This window comes from Narcine bancroftii, chromosome 11, assembly GCF_036971445.1.
Source record: "Narcine bancroftii isolate sNarBan1 chromosome 11, sNarBan1.hap1, whole genome shotgun sequence".
Taxonomy (NCBI): Eukaryota; Metazoa; Chordata; class Chondrichthyes; order Torpediniformes; family Narcinidae; genus Narcine; species Narcine bancroftii.
Genome location: NC_091479.1, coordinates 8,101,011 through 8,109,815, shown reverse-complemented (window position 1 = coordinate 8,109,815; position 8,805 = coordinate 8,101,011). Strand labels below are relative to the sequence as shown.

The window sequence follows — 8,805 nt, the reverse complement described above, 5'->3', positions numbered from 1 at the left end:
TTGCTGCATTTACAACATTTCCTCCCTTTACCTTTGAAGATTGGGGCCATGACTTTGGAGTTGAACGTGCCTCAGCTGGTTTTAGTCTCCGGATCTATCCAGGCCAGAGGATTTCAAGGGTAACCCGTGTAATGTGCAGGGACCTATATTTAATTTCAAAGCGATAAATATCAGCTCTGTTAAATTGCAATTTTTTTCAGCGGCGAGAGAATACAGAAACATTCAGAAACCTCAATCGTCAATGTTAATTATTGCAATTAAAAAAGCAGGCCTTTAACGTTAAGTGTGCCAGGTCGGAGCCTGAACAAGTCTTAGCAGGGGGCATTAGGGTAACTGCGGGGGGGGGGGGGGCACAATCTGACATTTGAAAACTTGCTCAGGTGGGGGTGGGGGTGCCTACCTGCCTCCGATGAAGCTCCTCTGTGTACCGCTGTCCCACTCCCTCCGTCTGATATTTCAAACAAACGCACTGCTTATATTGTGGACTAGTGATGCTACATGCTAATGGTGCTGCAGGTGGGGGGGGGGAAATCACAATGGCCCACGAATTCCTCCCCCCTTTGGTGCTGACCTGAAATGATGCAAAACAGCAGGACCAAAGTGGCAATTGGATTACTATAAAATGACTTCTGTGCAGCTAAAATTAAATAAGCAAGGAAGATTTTCTCTCTCTCTCTTTTTGGCACGTTTCAGGGCATTGGTTAAACATCTCAGTCGCAAGATACGACACCTCTGCTGACCTACATTGTGTATGGGTGGGATGGGGTGGGTGCAGGGGACATTCACTCATGGTCTTCATGCTCAGCGTTGAGAGACACACTCTCTTGGATTCGATGGCAAAGCGGCTGGAGTCCATAATCTACCGTGGCAGTTGGATGAAGTTCAGATTAATGAATGATGGAATGAAATCTAGAACAAAATACACAGACAACAATACTGAAACTATTGGAGTAGTTGAAAGCTCATCTGATCCTTTAGGGGAGAAAGTATGCAGACTTTACCCAGTTTGGCCAATAGGAAAGAGGTCTCGGTGCCACCAGACTCGCCCCACCAGGTTCAGGAACAGCTGCTCCCCCTCCACTCTCAGACCCCTCAACAACAAACTCAATCAGGGACTTGTACACTTTATTAATTTTTTCTCTCTCTGTATTGCACAGTCAGTTTGTTCACATTTTTTCATTTACATGTGTACGTTGAGTCAGTTTTATTTTGCACTACCAATAAGTGTAATTCTGCCTGGTCCACAGGAAAAAGAATCTCAGGGTTGTACATGATGTCACGTATGTACCCTGACAATAAATCTGAGCTTTGAAATCTGAAGTAACAGGGACATGGCCCTGCAGGTTCCCAACAGCGTCATCAAGTTTGCAGATGACACAACAGTCGTCGGCCTCATCAGGCAACAATAATGAGTTGCCTTGCAGAGAAAAGGTGGGAAATTTTGTGAAAAGGTGTGATTAACGACCCGAGTCTCAATGTGGTGAAGTTGAAAGAGATGATCGTGGACATCAGGAGGACCAGGAACAACCACCCTCCACTACACATCAACAACTCTGTAGTAGAGAGACTGGAGAGCATTGGGCTTCACTTAACTAGTGACCTATCATAGACATTCAACATCTCCTCACTTGTCAGGAAGGCGCAAGGCTTCCAGCCACCATTATGTCAAACTTCTCTCTCTGAGTTTTTTTGAGAATGTCCTGGCTGGCTGCATCACAGAGTGGTACGGTTGCCAGGACCATAAGAATGGCAGAAAGGATCACTGGAGTCTCCCTCCCCACCATCGACGTGATCTACCGGGATCATTGTCTGAAGAGGGCACGCAAAATCACTGAGGACCCGTTCCATCCCACACACAAACCATAGTTCAACTGCTTCCATTGGAGGATCAGAGCCAGCACGACCAGGCTGAGGATCAGCTTCTCCCCACAGGCAGTGAGATGCTGAACGACCAAAGGAACTGCTCCCACTGACCCTCCGAGACTCTCATATTCATGAAACAATATTAATTTATTTTTATATATGCATATGTATTGTATGTATGTGTGTTATGTCTGGTTGTGTGCCTGCATGTTTTACACTGAGGACCAGAGAACTTGTACCATCAGATGACAGTAAACTTGACTTGAGGTTGAGGGACAGGATTAGGAATAACCCCAGTGAGACCTCCACTCCAAGGATGAAATGAAAGGAATCTCATTTTGATGCTCTATTTTAGTGGGGCGACGTGTGCAATGAAACTGACTCTTCAATCTTAAAGCACCTACTTCTGACCCCAAGCTGTCAAGCTCTTCCTTGCGTGACGGACAGCTGTGGAGTGAAGAAACCTGATAGCTGCAACACATCCTTTGCTTCCCAGGGTCATAAAAGCCAGTGGCACATCTCTGTGTGACAGCTGGTGCTGCAGCCCAGGGGAAGCAATGTGGTGGAGAGCCATCAGGAGCCAAAGACAGCGCATTAACTGCACCCCTCCCTCTTCCCCACCCTCGCGGGATGCCGAGATCCAGTCACCAGAAGGTAGCAGATGCCATTTTCCTGCAGTGTTACCCTTTAACGGCAGAGAAGCATCCAGCAGCCTGCGGTAGGAGAATATTCTACTTCAATGTTTTGTCTCGGGATCCTGTTCCACTTGACCATCCTGCCACACACCTTACCTTCCTGCTCCCTCCCCCCCAGTCCTTCCCTGCCTCTCCCAGCTATAGAGTGTCGCTGACATAGAACATTAGAAATAGGAGCAAGAGTAGGCCATTTGGCCCATCGAGCCTGCTCCACCATTCAATGAGATCATGGATGATCTGATGATGGGTTCATGTCCCTTAATTCCCCCACTATGTAAAAATGTATCCAACAAGGTAGTCCTGCCCTCTCCATCTTCCTGACCAGAATCTCCTTCATTCCCCCATCTTCTTTGTGTATTTATAAAGCTTTACCTTTACTGGAGGATTAAAACATCTCTCAATTTCACATGACTTACAACCAGAGGTCTTATAAAAGATTGTTTCTTCACTGAGAGTTGTTGCAACATGAAAGGGTGTTGATTCTTGCCCGAGGTATTGATGTACCCTACCCTGCACAGAGGGGCCAGAGCCATTGATGAGCAGAATAACCCCCCCACCATTCTACAACTGAAGGAGTCCTTCAAAGGCCCTTGAACTGACACCCTCTCTATTTGCCTGCACTGAATGAGTGCAGCAAGCTGGAGCTGGCACCAGACATTGACAGAAGTGGTGGGGATTACGGTGGGAGGCCCCCAGGACTCCTCCACTCAGCTCTCCTTGGCTCTCTGACCATTGTGCTAGTTTTGGACGAGGACACAGCTCAGCCACGCTACATGGTCGTTAGACATAGCTCAGAGGTCGCTGCCACACCAGATGGCTGGTCTGCTGTTGATGTATAACAGAGGAAGATTTTGTTCTTGTCAAAAGTAAATAAAACGAGAGGACATGGATAAGGGGTTAAAAACCGTAAGGAACATAAGGGGTTAAAAAAAACTTCAGTGGGGATTTGAAGGGGTCCTTCTTCACCCAGAGAGCAGTGACTACCTAAACTGTAGGACCGGAGAGTCACTGAAACATTTAAGAGGTGTGGAGATGGGCAGGTAAATTGCCCAGGTATGGGATGCAACAGGAAGACAGGATCGGGGCCCACTGGTCAGCATGGATGTGAGGGGCCGAATGGCTACTTTCCCTGCTGCATGACTCTATGGCAGCTTTTAAACACCTCTCCTGCTGCTCCACCCAAAGCTTCTCTTCAAGCGACGTCGAGACCTACAGTGCGCACCTGAGAGGTGCTGTTGAGACCCCAGGTAACTTTATGGCCACCGTTTGGAGCACTGCTGTCTAATCATTATCGGGCTGTCATAGGGAACTTGTGTGCGGGTCGGCCGCCCTCCTTGCTGCACCTGTCTCCCGCACCATCCACGATACCGTTCTCCTGACGCTTAGCATCCAGTCGGAGAGTGTGGACCTCGCTCCGCACTGACGGGGAGGTGAATCCCCTCCCCTCTCCCTATCTGATCCATCCTCCCGTGACCTCTCAAGTCCACTCCCCTCTCTCTATCCCAGTCACCCTTCCCTCCGCCTCTCTCCCCACCCTCCTCATTTCTCTCTCTCATACCCACCTCTTCCCCCTCCACCTATCCCTCCCTCCCTCTCTCTCCTCGCCCCCCCCCCCACCCCATTGCCGGTGACTTTGTTCTTGACTCTTTCCTTGCCCCCCTCCACCCTTTCTCCACGATTCCCTGTTGGCTGTCTGTGCCGCTCTTTCTGTTTACTGTCCTGTTCACTGCAGCCCCTCCTCTCCCCTTTCCCCAACTCCTTGTATCAATCCGGCTCCCAGTCCCGTCCCGCGGCTCCACTTTTGGCCCCCAGCCCTCGGTGAGCCTCACTGCCTTCTCTCCGCTGGCTCGCCCCTCCTCCCTCTGTGAGAGCCTGCCCCTCCCCTCCCGGCCCTCCCCCTCCCCCACCCCTCCCCCTCCCCCACCCCCACCCCTCCCCTCCCCCTCCCCCACCCCTCCCCCCTCCCCCTCCCCCTCCCCCTCCCCTCCCTCCCCCACCCCTCCCCTCCCTCCTTCCCCCTCCCCTCCCTCCTTCCCCCTCCCCTCCCCTCCCTCCCTCCCTCCCCCACCCCTCCCTCCCCCTCCCCTCCCTCCCCCTCCCCCACCCCTCCCTCCCTCCCTCCCCCTCCCCCACCCCTCCCTCCCTCCCTCCCCCTCCTCCCCTCCTCCCCTGCCCTCCCCCTCCCATCCCGGCCCTCCCCCTCCCCTCCCCTGCCCTCCCCCTCCCCTCCCCTCCCTCCCTCCCCCTCCCCCTCCCCTCCCTCCCCCTCCCCTCCCTCCCCCTCCTCTCCCTCGCCCTCCCCCTCCTCCCCTCACGGCCCTCCCCCTCCCTCTCCCCTCCCGGCCCTCCCCCTCCCTCTCCCCTCCCGGCCCTCCCCCTCCCTCTCCCCTCCCGGCCCTCCCCCTCCCTCTCCCCTCCCCTCCCGGCCCTCCCCCTCCCCCTCCCTCTCCCCTCCCCTCCCGGCCCTCCCCGTCCCTCTCCCCTCCCCTCCCCTCCCCTCCCGGCCCTCCCCGTCCCTCTCCCCTCCCCTCCCCTCCCCTCCCGGCCCTCCCCCTCTGTCTGCTCTCCTTCTCCACCACCCCTCCCCACTCGCCTCGCCTCTCTCGGTGCTGCGGGCCGAATGCTGGTACATGTCTAACAGAGGGCGGACCCAGTCTGGGCGGCTCCGCCTTGGAGCCCAGCCGAGGGAGCGGGCAGCAGAGTGAGTCCGGCCGGCCAGCGAGGAGCGGGTAGGTACGGGCGACCGAGGAAGGGAGGCTGAGGGGCTGGCGAGAGGCTGAGCTGCTTTTAATCTGCTCATTCCCCCCCCCCCCCCCCTCCTTCCTCTTCAAGGAACAATGAGATTGTGTGGCACTGGAGTTTGTCAGGACGGTGGATGAACGTCTGCGATGGGGTGGATCTGTCTGGGAATCAGAGCGGATGAAATCGCTCACACCTCTGTCTGTCTCAGAAGTAAAATCTTCCCCGCCACCCAAAAGATCTCGTCTCCCTGCCTCCGTTACGCCCGCTGATTTACAACCCTTGGGGCATTTTTGCCCGCAGACGGGGGTGATTTTAATGCCCTGTCCCCTCTCCTTCCAGGTATCAGTGTTCCCCCACCCCTCGGAGTTCCGACACCGACAGTCATCCCGGTCTCCGACAGGATCTGGATCCCAGGGCAAAAATAGTGTGGGGCACTCAACGAACTGCCGGAGCCAAGTCGAGAAAGGGAAGAGGGAGAGAGGGACCTCAAGGAGGCAGAGAGGAGGAGGAGGAGGAGGAGGAGGGGGGGGGGGGTGGGGAGAGCAAGGGCGCCACTGTGCACTGCGGCAAATTCTGCAGTCTCATTGTAGCTTCCAACTCTGCTTCTCTCTGACGGTCCCATTCAATCTCTCCCCCTCTTTCACCCTTCTATCTCCCCTTCTCTCCCCCGGCCCCTTCTCTCTTCTCCCAGCCCCACGCTCCCCTCTATCAGACCCCCGTTTTCCCTCTTCTCCTTTCTCCCTCCTTCCCGGTTCTGTCCCCCTTTACCCCCTCTCTCCACCTCATCTGTCTCTCTCCCCCCCTCACCCAATCTCCCCCCCTCACCCAATCTCCCCCCCTCACCCAATCTCCCCCCCTCACCCAATCTCCCCCCTCAACCAATCTCCCCCCCTCACCCAATCTCCCCCCCTCACCCAATCTCCCCCCTCACCCAATCTCCCCCCTCACCCAATCTCCCCCCTCACCCAATCTCCCCCCTCACCCAATCTCCCCCCTCACCCAATCTCCCCCCTCACCCAATCTCCCCCCTCACCCAATCTCCCCCCTCACCCAATCTCCCCCCCTCACCCAATCTCCCCCCCTCACCCAATCTCCCCCCTCACCCAATCTCCCCCCCTCACCCAATCTCCCCCCCTCACCCAATCTCCCCCCCTCACCCAATCTCCCCCCCTCACCCAATCTCCCCCCCTCACCCAATCTCCCCCCCTCACCCAATCTCCCCCCCTCACCCAATCTCCCCTTCCTTCCTTCTCCCTTTCTCTCCCCTCTCTTGACGCGAACCCCTCTCCGGTCCTTTAAACCTCTGTCCCCCTCCATCTCCTCCCTCCCTCCCCCTTCTTCCTCTCCCACACTCTCTCTCTCTCCACCTGTCTGACCCTCTGAGGGCATCCCTCCCCCGTACCGTCGCTATCCTCCATCCTTTCGCCTCCTCTGTCCTACCCGCTGCCCATTCGCCCTCTCTTCACCAACCCTCCATCCTTTGCCTCCCCTCACTCTCTCGCTCCCTGGATGAGGCTCCGATACCAGAATATTTTTATCTCAACAGGAGAGGCAAAAGCATCTCAATTTTGAAACATATAAAAATTGTTGAAGAGTTAAAAAGGGATTTTGAATCCACTTTATCGCTTAGGTGGGTAGGTCGGTTGCAGTGAACCTCCCGCGGACGCAGTTGAGTTGCTGTGTGGTTGCAGGGTAGACTTTGCCTGGACAAAGTTGGCCATGGTTTGAGTTTAGTGCTGGATGTCGGAAGCCCCAGATGCGGTCTGTGCGGGAGCTTCTTGTGCCTCTGTCAGGTGGACATTGCTCGTTGGAAGTTTTATATTCGGGCAGTCGTTGCCAATATCCCATGATGTTCAGTTGAGAAGCTTTTCCGCCGCCTTAGATCACTCCAGCATGTGATTTCATCCCGGAGAAGCATCTGGGTGAGGGAGAGCAGGAATTGGAAATCAGTTCACACAATGGTGTCTGGGAAGTGGTGCAAGATGTGGAACGGGGGGGGGGGGGGGGGGGAGCTGATGCAACGTCTGTCTGCAGCCGGACAGACCAACTCTCACCCCTTGCGGCTCTGCAGCATTCACCCACACCGATGGTCATGCACCCGACAGCGCTGGGGTGAAGACGCCTCCGATCAATTTCATCCCACGGTGAACAGGCTGAATCCCTGGGCTGGGGATGGAAGTTCCGCCAGTTTGCAAGACCCTCCAGTGGGCGCTCGCTCGATCTGAAGCAGGCGACAGGCTTCCTCAGTCACCCCGACCCCGGTGAGGGGCTCAACCCCGAAACGTTGGCGGTGTCTCCTTGCTGTGCAAAGGCCCTGTCTGATCTGACGTTCTCCAGCGTCGTGTTTTCACCTTCATCCACCCTGTCTGCGGACTTTTCTCGCCTCGTCTGGACAGGAGCCAAACTGGTCATTTCACTGGACAGGAGCCTCACTGGTCATTTCACTGGACAGAGCCAAACTGGTCATTTCACTGGACAGGAGCCAAACTGGTCATTTCATTGGACAGGAGCCAAACTGGTCATTTCACTGGACAGGAGCCAAACTGGTCATTTCACTGGACAGGAGCCTCACTGGTCATTTCACTGGACAGAGCCAAACTGGTCATTTCACTGGACAGAGCCAAACTGGTCATTTCACTGGACAGAGCCAAACTGGTCATTTCACTGGACAGAGCCAAACTGGTCATTTCATTGGACAGGAGCCAAACTGGTCACTGGTCATTTCACTGGACAGAGCCTCACTGGTCATTTCACTGGACAGAGCCAAACTGGTCATTTCACTGGACAGAGCCAAACTGGTCATTTCACTGGACAGGAGCCAAACTGGTCATTTCACTGGACAGGAGCCAAACTGGTCATTTCACTGGACAGGAGCCAAACTGGTCATTTCACTGGACAGGAGCCAAACTGGTCATTTCACTGGACAGGAGCCAAACTGGTCACTTCACTGGGCAGATTTCACCCTCCCCGGCACCAATGAGCGACAATAATCTGAATCGGAATAGTTCCAGTGGCCCCGGGATAGGTTCTGTGAGAGGGCCGAGCGGACTGCGGGGGAAGGGGGGGGGGTGGGGTCGGACGCTGCGTTTTGTTCATTGCAGGGGGCGGGGAGAGAGAGGAACCCCCACCCCGGAGCTGGCGGCTGATCCCATTGCAACCGCCCTTGGCGGTGAGTCCGGGAACGGGCAGGGAGCCACGGGGGGAGGATGACTTGGCCGCGGCTGCATTTCGTTCTGTGGACCACCTCGTGTCGTGCTCGCCCCTCTCTGCGGGATAATGTGGGGCTGCAAATGCCGCCCGTCCTTCGGCTGCGGGTCATTCCTTCTTCCTGGGTGACCCGACACCATCGGTGCAGGTGTAGCGAGCAGAGCCTGCTGCAGTGGCAGGCGGCAAAACCCGGACCGGATCCCCCGCCTCTGCCCCAGAACCCTCCAATCTTGGCCATTCGTGGGGGGGGGGGGGGATCCTGTTCCCCAGAAATCGCACGGACAGCGAAACATCAGGA

General features: G+C 55.6%; 1 protein-coding gene across 1 annotated transcript in view; it reads left to right on the top strand.

Annotated features, from left to right (window-relative positions):
- The first annotated feature begins 5,198 nt into the window (after positions 1–5,198).
- Positions 5,199–8,805, top strand: part of map1aa (microtubule-associated protein 1Aa) — a 41,608-nt gene continuing 38,001 nt past the window's right edge. Inside the window, exon 1 of the mRNA XM_069902490.1 lies at positions 5,199–5,287. The gene's annotated coding sequence lies outside the window, so the exon portion shown is untranslated. The remainder of the gene's footprint in view (positions 5,288–8,805) is intronic.